The sequence below is a fragment of the Rhipicephalus microplus genome, unplaced genomic scaffold, assembly GCF_043290135.1.
Source record: "Rhipicephalus microplus isolate Deutch F79 unplaced genomic scaffold, USDA_Rmic scaffold_568, whole genome shotgun sequence".
In the NCBI taxonomy this organism is placed as follows: domain Eukaryota; kingdom Metazoa; phylum Arthropoda; class Arachnida; order Ixodida; family Ixodidae; genus Rhipicephalus; species Rhipicephalus microplus.
In genome coordinates this window covers 1-10,000 of record NW_027465128.1, presented here as the reverse complement: position 1 = coordinate 10,000, position 10,000 = coordinate 1, and positions in this window count along the sequence as shown.

Here is a 10,000-nt window from a genome sequence, read left to right as displayed (position 1 = left end):
GCTGACACGGTTCGGACTTTGCACTTTTCGGCTGTGCCTGGCTGGCGGCCCACTCACTCGATCGCCATGTCTGTTTGCCACAGTTTTCCCGGTGGTGCCGCACCCGGGCTCGCCCCGGCTGACGCAGTTTTCGCGCCGCCCCGGCTGACGCGGTTTCGTGCCGCCCCGGCAGACGCGGTTTTCGCGCCGCCCCGGCTGACGCGGTTTCGTGCCGCCCCGGCAGACGCAGTTCGGACTTAGCACTTTTCGGCTGTGCCTGGCTGGCGGCCCACTCACTCGATCGCCATGTCTGTTTGCCACAGTTTTCCCGGTGGTGCCGCACCCGGGCTCGCCCCGGCTGACGCAGTTTTCGCGCCGCCCCGGCTGACGCGGTTTCGTGCCGCCCCGGCAGACGCGGTTTTCGCGCCGCCCCGGCTGACGCGGTTTCGTGCCGCCCCGGCAGACGCAGTTCGGACTTAGCACTTTTCGGCTGTGCCTGGCTGGCGGCCCACTCACTCAATCGCCATGTCTGTTTGCCACAGTTTTCCCGGTGGTGCCGCACCCGGGCTCGCCCCGGCTGACGCAGTTTTCGCGCCGCCCCGGCTGACGCGGTTTCGTGCCGCCCCGGCAGACGCGGTTTTCGCGCCGCCCCGGCTGACGCGGTTTCGTGCCGCCCCGGCAGACGCAGTTCGGACTTAGCACTTTTCGGCTGTGCCTGGCTGGCGGCCCACTCACTCGATCGCCATGTCTGTTTGCCACAGTTTTCCCGGTGGTGCCGCACCCGGGCTCGCCCCGGCAGACGCGTTTTTTTTTTTTCTTTCGCCCCGGCTGACGCAGTTTTCGCGCCGCCCCGGCTGACGCGGTTTCGTGCCGCCCCGGCAGACGCGGTTTTTTGCGCCGCCCCGGCTGACGCGGTTTTTGCCGCCCCGGCTGACGCAGTTCGGACTTAGCACTTTTCGGCTGTGCCTGGCTGGCGGCCCACTCACTCGATCGCCATGTCTGTTTGCCACAGTTTTCCCGGTGGTGCCGCACCCGGGCTCGCCCCGGCTGACGCAGTTTTCGCGCCGCCCCGGCTGACGCGGTTTCGTGCCGCCCCGGCAGACGCGGTTTTCGCGCCGCCCCGGCTGACGCGGTTTCGTGCCGCCCCGGCAGACGCAGTTCGGACTTAGCACTTTTCGGCTGTGCCTGGCTGGCGGCCCACTCACTCGATCGCCATGTCTGTTTGCCACAGTTTTCCCGGTGGTGCCGCACCCGGGCTCGCCCCGGCTGACGCAGTTTTCGCGCCGCCCCGGCTGACGCGGTTTCGTGCCGCCCCGGCAGACGCGGTTTTCGCGCCGCCCCGGCTGACGCGGTTTCGTGCCGCCCCGGCAGACGCAGTTCGGACTTAGCACTTTTCGGCTGTGCCTGGCTGGCGGCCCACTCACTCGATCGCCATGTCTGTTTGCCACAGTTTTCCCGGTGGTGCCGCACCCGGGCTCGCCCCGGCAGACGCGTTTTTTTTTTTCTTTCGCCCCGGCTGACGCAGTTTTCGCGCCGCCCCGGCTGACGCGGTTTCGTGCCGCCCCGGCAGACGCGGTTTTTTTGCACCGCCCCGGCTGACGCGGTTTTTGCCGCCCCGGCTGACGCAGTTCGGACTTGGCACTTTTTGGCTGAGCCTGGCTGGTGGCCCACTCACTCGATCGCCATGTCTGTTAGCCACAGTTTTCCCGGTGGTGCCGCACCCGGGCTCGCCCCGGCTGACGCAGTTTTCGCGCCGCCCCGGCAGACGCGGTTTTCGCGCCGCCCCGGCTGACGCGGTTTTTGCCGCCCCGGCTGACGCAGTTCGGACTTGGCACTTTTTGGGCTGAGCCTGGCTGGCGGCCCACTCACTCGATCGCCATGTCTGTTTGCCACAGTCTTCCCGGTGGTGCCGCACCCGGGCTCGCCCCGGCAGACGCGTTTTTTTTTTCTTTCGCCCCGGCAGACGTGGTTCCCCCCCCCCCCCCCTTTTCGCTCGCCCCGGCTGACGAGGTTTTCGCGCCGCCCCGGCTGACGCAGTTTTCGCGCCGCCCCGGCTGACGCGGTTTCGTGCCGCCCCGGCTGACGCGGTTTTCGCGCCGCCCCGGCTGACGCGGTTTTTGCGTCGCCCCGGCTGACACGGTTCGGACTTTGCACTTTTCGGCTGTGCCTGGCTGGCGGCCCACTCACTCGATCGCCATGTCTGTTTGCCACAGTTTTCCCGGTGGTGCCGCACCCGGGCTCGCCCCGGCTGACGCAGTTTTCGCGCCGCCCCGGCTGACGCGGTTTCGTGCCGCCCCGGCAGACGCGGTTTTCGCGCCGCCCCGGCTGACGCGGTTTCGTGCCGCCCCGGCAGACGCAGTTCGGACTTAGCACTTTTCGGCTGTGCCTGGCTGGCGGCCCACTCACTCGATCGCCATGTCTGTTTGCCACAGTTTTCCCGGTGGTGCCGCACCCGGGCTCGCCCCGGCTGACGCAGTTTTCGCGCCGCCCCGGCTGACGCGGTTTCGTGCCGCCCCGGCAGACGCGGTTTTCGCGCCGCCCCGGCTGACGCGGTTTCGTGCCGCCCCGGCAGACGCAGTTCGGACTTAGCACTTTTCGGCTGTGCCTGGCTGGCGGCCCACTCACTCGATCGCCATGTCTGTTTGCCACAGTTTTCCCGGTGGTGCCGCACCCGGGCTCGCCCCGGCAGACGCGTTTTTTTTTTTTTCTTTCGCCCCGGCTGACGCAGTTTTCGCGCCGCCCCGGCTGACGCGGTTTCGTGCCGCCCCGGCAGACGCGGTTTTTTGCGCCGCCCCGGCTGACGCGGTTTTTGCCGCCCCGGCTGACGCAGTTCGGACTTAGCACTTTTCGGCTGTGCCTGGCTGGCGGCCCACTCACTCGATCGCCATGTCTGTTTGCCACAGTTTTCCCGGTGGTGCCGCACCCGGGCTCGCCCCGGCTGACGCAGTTTTCGCGCCGCCCCGGCTGACGCGGTTTCGTGCCGCCCCGGCAGACGCGGTTTTCGCGCCGCCCCGGCTGACGCGGTTTCGTGCCGCCCCGGCAGACGCAGTTCGGACTTAGCACTTTTCGGCTGTGCCTGGCTGGCGGCCCACTCACTCGATCGCCATGTCTGTTTGCCACAGTTTTCCCGGTGGTGCCGCACCCGGGCTCGCCCCGGCTGACGCAGTTTTCGCGCCGCCCCGGCTGACGCGGTTTCGTGCCGCCCCGGCAGACGCGGTTTTCGCGCCGCCCCGGCTGACGCGGTTTCGTGCCGCCCCGGCAGACGCAGTTCGGACTTAGCACTTTTCGGCTGTGCCTGGCTGGCGGCCCACTCACTCGATCGCCATGTCTGTTTGCCACAGTTTTCCCGGTGGTGCCGCACCCGGGCTCGCCCCGGCAGACGCAGTTTTCGCGCCGCCCCGGCAGACGCGGTTTTCGCGCCGCCCCGGCTGACGCGGTTTTTGCCGCCCCGGCTGACGCAGTTCGGACTTGGCACTTTTTGGGCTGAGCCTGGCTGGCGGCCCACTCACTCGATCGCCATGTCTGTTTGCCACAGTCTTCCCGGTGGTGCCGCACCCGGGCTCGCCCCGGCAGACGCGTTTTTTTTTCTTTCGCCCCGGCAGACGTGGTTCCCCCCCCCCCCCTTTTCGCTCGCCCCGGCTGACGAGGTTTTCGCGCCGCCCCGGCTGACGCAGTTTTCGCGCCGCCCCGGCTGACGCGGTTTCGTGCCGCCCCGGCTGACGCGGTTTTCGCGCCGCCCCGGCTGACGCGGTTTTTGCGTCGCCCCGGCTGACACGGTTCGGACTTTGCACTTTTCGGCTGTGCCTGGCTGGCGGCCCACTCACTCGATCGCCATGTCTGTTTGCCACAGTTTTCCCGGTGGTGCCGCACCCGGGCTTGCCCCGGCAGACGCGTTTTTTTTTTTTCTTTTCGCCCCGGCTGACGCAGTTTTCGCCCCGCCCCGGCTGACGCGGTTTCGTGCCGCCCCGGCAGACGCGGTTTTTTGCGCCGCCCCGGCTGACGCGGTTTTTGCCGCCCCGGCTGACGCAGTTCGGACTTTGCACTTTTTGGCTGAGCCTGGCTGGCGGCCCACTCACTCGATCGCCATGTCTGTTTGCCACAGTTTTCCCGGTGGTGCCGCACCCGGGCTCGCCCCGGCAGACGCGTTTTTTTTTTTCCTTCGCCCCGGCAGACGTGGTTCCCCCCCCCCCCTCCGTCTTTCTTTTTGTTTTTTTTTTCGCCGCGGCTGAAGTGGATTTTTCGGTGCCTCGACGCCCCGGTAGTCGCGGTTTTTCCGTTTCCGCACGGCCCCGGCTGACGCTGCTCGGTCACAGTCGCCTTTTGTGAGGATTGCAGACTTCTTGAGCGCGGGTGTTTTTTTTTTGTTGTTGTTGTTGTTTTATTACGCATTCGCTCCAGCAGACGCTGTTTAGACTTTTTGTTTCCTCTTTTATCCTGCGACGAGGTGACGAGGTTTATTCGGTGCCCCGCCGCCCCGGCTGAAGTGATTTTTCCTGTCCCGTGCCGCCCCGGCTGACGCGGTTGGGACTTCGCGTTTGTTCGGCCGCCACGGGTTTTGGCGCACTCGCTCGGTTGCTTGTTGTTGCCACTTGTTGCGAACCCAGGTTTCTTGAGCGAGCGCGGGCGTTTTTTCTTCCTTTCTTTCTTTGTTCTATGTGTTAGCGAATCGGCCTTTAATATCACACGAGGACTCACAACCAACAATTTTCAGTTTGAAGTGTAAAAAATCTGCAGGTGTTGACGTAACTGACTTGCCCCGTACCCTTGAGTACATCCATGAAGTTCTCGTAGTACTACTAAATCGCATTATTCCAAGTGGAGAAATTCCCATAAACTTGCAAACCTCTACACGAAAATCGGTGCGCGTGATAAAGTTGAAAATTATCGTCCGATATCAAATGTGCCTTCTATAACACAAATTCTAGGAAAAAAAAAAAAAACACTTGTTCGCCGTTCTCTGCGCCGTGACTGGCAGCACTCCGGCGAAGCGAAACGGGGTCGATTCGAGCACGATATCGGCGTCTTTCGACGTGCTCGCCGGCGACCGTCGCACGAGTACGTCGCACGAGCGCGTCTGCCGGGGCGCCGTTTGCGAAGCCGACGCAAAAGTGGGAACCGCCGCTCGGATGATCGCCGCTTTCGGCAGAGTGAGTGTTGGCACTCCGGGGAAGCGAAACAGCGTGAATGCGCCCACGAAATCGGCGTATTTTGAAGTGCCCGCCGGCGACCGTCGCACGAGTACGGTAAACCGCGTCAGCCGGGGCGTAGTTCGGGACGCCGACGAAAAAGTGGGAAGCGCAACTCGGATCTTCGCCGTTTTTGCAGGAGTGAGTGGCGGCCCTCCTGCGAGACCAAGAAGCATCGATTCGTGCACGAATTCGGCGCCTTTCGACGTGATCGCCGGCGACCGTCGCTCGAGTAGGGCAAACCGCGTCTGCCGGGGCGGGCTTCGGGACGCCGATGCGAAAGTGGGAAACGCTGCTCGGATGTTCGCCGTTTTTGGCCGAGTGAGTGCTGGCACTCGGGCGAAGCCAAACGGGGCCGATTACGGCACGATATCGGCGTCTTTCGACGTGCCCGGCGGCGACCGTCGCACGAGTACGGTAAACCGCGTCAGCCCGGGCGGAGTTCGGGACGCCGATGCGAAAGTGGAGAACGCCGCTCGGATCTTCGCCGTTTTTGGAGGAGTGAGTGGCGGCACTCCGGAGAAGCCAAGGAGCGCCAATTAGCGCACGATATCGGCGTCTTTCGACGCGCTCGCCGGCGACCGTCGAACGAGTAGGGCAAACCGCGTCTGCCGGGGCGGGGTTTACGACGCCGACGCAAAAGTGGGAACCGCCGCTCGGATGTTGGCCGTTTTTGGCAGAGTGAGTGCTGGCACACCGGCGACGCGAAAGAGCGCGAAAGCGCCCACGAAAGTGGCGTATTTGGACGTGCTTGACGGCGACCGCTGCAGGAGTACGAAAAACCACGTCAGCCGGGGCGAGCGACCCACGGCGGTCTGGGTGCTTATCGCTGCTATTATAGGGGCACCCCGGCAGACGCAGAAAAAAAAAATTTTTTTTCGACCTTCTTTTTTGCTGGTCGAGCTCGGGTAACCCAGGTCGCAATGGGAGCCGCGCACGAAAGCGGCGTCGCGAGACGCGTTCGCGGTCGCTAGTCGCACGAGCTCGGCAACCGCGTCAGCCGGCGCGGAGTTCGGGATGCCGACGGCTAAGTGGGTACCGCTGCTCGGATGTTCGCCGTTTTTGGCCGAGTGAGTGCTGGCACTCCGGCGAAGCGAAACGGGGCCGATTCGGGCACGATATCGGCGTATTTCGACGTGCTCGCCGGCGACCGTCGCACGAGTACGGCAAAGCGCGTCTGCCGGGGCGAGGTTTGCGATGCCGACGAAAAAGTGGGAAGCGCCGCTCGGATCTTCGCCGTTTTTGCAGGAGTGAGTGGCGGCCCTCCTGCGAGACCAAGAAGCATCGACTCGCGCACGATATCGGTGTCTTTCGACGTGCCCGCCGGCCACCGCCGCACGAGTACGGCAAACCGCGTATGCCGGGGCGGGGTTGGCGACGCCGACGCAAAAGTGGGAACCGCCACTAGGATGTTCGCCGTTTTTGGCAGAGTGAGTGCTGGCACACCGGCGACGCGAAAGAGCGCGAAAGCGCCCACGAAAGTGGCGTATTTGGACGTGCTTGACGGCGACCGCTGCAGGAGTACGAAAAACCACGTCAGCCGGGGCGAGCGACCCACGGCGGTCTGGGTGCTTATCGCTGCTATTATAGGGGCACCCCGGCAGACGCAGAAAAAAAAAATTTTTTTTCGACCTTCTTTTTTGCTGGTCGAGCTCGGGTAACCCAGGTCGCAATGGGAGCCGCGCACGAAAGCGGCGTCGCGAGACGCGTTCGCGGTCGCTAGTCGCACGAGCTCGGCAACCGCGTCAGCCGGCGCGGAGTTCGGGATGCCGACGGCTAAGTGGGTACCGCTGCTCGGATGTTCGCCGTTTTTGGCCGAGTGAGTGCTGGCACTCCGGCGAAGCGAAACGGGGCCGATTCGGGCACGATATCGGCGTATTTCGACGTGCTCGCCGGCGACCGTCGCACGAGTACGGCAAAGCGCGTCTGCCGGGGCGAGGTTTGCGATGCCGACGAAAAAGTGGGAAGCGCCGCTCGGATCTTCGCCGTTTTTGCAGGAGTGAGTGGCGGCCCTCCTGCGAGACCAAGAAGCATCGACTCGCGCACGATATCGGTGTCTTTCGACGTGCCCGCCGGCCACCGCCGCACGAGTACGGCAAACCGCGTATGCCGGGGCGGGGTTGGCGACGCCGACGCAAAAGTGGGAACCGCCACTAGGATGTTCGCCGTTTTTGGCAGAGTGAGTGCTGGCACTCCGGCGAAGCGAAAGAGCGCGAATGCGCCCACGAAAGTGGCGTGTTTGGACGTGCTTGACGACGACCACCGCAGGAAAACGAAAAACCACGTCAGCCGGGGCGAGCGACCCATGGCGGTCTGGGTGCTTATCGCTGCTATTATAGGGGCACCCCGGCAGACGCAAAAAAAAAAAAAATTTTTTTTCGACATTCTTTCTTGCTCGTCGACCTCGGGTGACCCAGGTCGCAGTGGGAGCCGCGCACGAAAGCGGCGTCGCGAGACGGCTTCGCGGTCGCTAGTCGCACGAGCTCGGCAACCGCGTCTGCCGGGGCGGAGTTCGGGACGCCGACGGCTAAGTGGGAACCGCCGCTCGGATGTTCGCCGTTTGTGGCCGAGTGAGTGCTGGCACTCCGGCGAAGCCAAACGGGGCCGATTCCGGCACGATATCGGCGTCTTTCTACGTGCTCGCCGGCGACCGTCGCACGAGTACGGCAAAGTGCGTCTGCCGGGGCGGGGTTTGCGACGCGTACGCAATAGTGAGAACCGTCGCTCGGATGTTCGTCGTCTTTCGCCGAGCCAGTGCTGGCACTCCGGCGAAGCCGAACGGAGCCGATTCGGGCACGATATCGGCGTCTTTCCACGTGCTCGCCGGCGACCGTCGCACGAGTACGGTAAACCGCGTCAGCCGGGGCGGAGTTCGGGACGCCGATGCGAAAGTGGGAAGCGCCGCTCGGATCTTCGCCGTTTTTGGAGGAGTCAGTGGCGGCACTCCGGTGAAGCCAAGGTGCGCCAATTCGCGCACGATATCGGCGTCTTTCGACGTGCCCGCCGGCCACCGTCGCACGAGTACGGCAAACCTCGTCTGCCGGGGCGGGGTTTGCGACGCCGACGCAAAAGTGGGAACCGCCGCTCGGATGTTCGCCGTTTTTTGGCAGAGTGAGTGCTGGCACTCCGGCGAAGCGAAAGAGCGTGAATGCGCCCACGAAAGTAGCGTATTTGGACGTGCTTGACGGCGACCGCCGCAGGAGTACGAAAAACCACGTCAGCCGGGGCGAGCGACCCACGGCGGTCTGGGTGCTTATCGCTGCTATTATAGGGGCACCCCGGCAGACGCAGAAAGAAAAAAAAAAAAAAAATGGGGACATGGCGTGCGTCACCGTGCGGCTTCGCAGCGTTGCCGAAGTCGCCGAGCCCTTCGACTGAGCCGAACGGCGGACAGGGAACGTTGGTCGGCCGTTCTAACCTGTCGGTGCCACGCCGAGACGTCGTTAAGGAAAACCGCGTCGTGGGCCTCTACGACGCCGTCGAGTCGTTGTACGTTTGGTGTCCAGCGTGTCGGCGGCGAGTAGCGGACACGTCGTTCACGACTTCGGTCTTTCGCAGTCGACGCGAACTTGCGGAGAGTCGTGGTGCCTCACGTTTTCGGCAGAAACCGCGGCGGAATTTTCCCGTGCGTGCGCGCACGACCTCGGTGCTGTGCCGTCAGCGTAGTGTTGCACAAACTCGTGGCCTACCCAAGGTGCGGTACGTTTGCGGCCGTATCCTCGGTGGGAATTTCGTGAGTAGGGTCGCAAATTCTACGACCTCGGCGGGTTTGAGAGCGACGTAGACTTGTGGCACGCTCAAACGTGCCACACGTTTCGGGGCACACCCGCGGTGAAATTTTCTCGAGTACGCTCGTATTAGTGCCCAAGGAGGTCTGGGTACTTATCGCTGCTATTATGTGGGGGTTCTCGTGAGCGGCGTACGCGAAAGCGACCGGGTGTCTGATATGCGGCGGGCTTCGGCCTCGTCAAGCGTGTCCTCGGGTCTGCTCCAGGGGAATCCACGGCAGTCGTCTGCAGCCTCATCCGCTTGATGCGTTAGGGGCTGGTTGTCGGACGGTGCCGTTTTACCACGATATCGAGGTGTGTTCCGTGTCGTCCTCGGGCGATTCAGATGCGAAAGCGCCGAAGACGCGGGCGTGACCCGTCGTCTGGCGGCTTTGCAGTCTCGGCTCCGTTGCTAGTTCCGGCCGGTCCACCGACAGTGCAGCGGGCTTGGGCAACCCGCACGGCGCGACCGAGTCGATGCAACGAAAAAGAGCGAGCATGAACGTGCTTCTTGCCGCACGGCTCCCACTCGTCTTTCGGGAAGGTTGTGCCGTAGCGAGCTCGAACGCCGTCATCTCGGAGTGCAAAATAAGCGTGTTGGGGCGCCTGAAGGTGGCCTCCGCCGCACACAGACTGCGTCCGGCCCGCCGAAGGCGAGGACGGACGCGCAGTCGAACGATTACCTGGTTGATCCTGCCAGTAATCATATGCTTGTCTCAAAGATTAAGCCATGCATGTCTAAGTACATGCCGAAATAAGGCGAAACCGCGAATGGCTCATTAAATCAGTTATGGTTCCTTAGATCGTTTCTTCCTACTTGGATAACTGTGGCAATTCTAGAGCTAATACATGCAGTGAGCCTGGAGCCCTTTGGGTAACGGGTGCTTTTATTAGACCAAGATCGATCGGGTTTCGGCCCGTATTGTGTGGTGACTCTGGATAACTTTGTGCTGATCGCATGGCCACGAGCCGGCGACGTTTCTTTCAAGTGTCTGCCTTATCAACTTTCGATGGTAGGTTACTTGCTTACCATGGTTGTTACGGGTAACGGAGAATCAGGGTTCGATT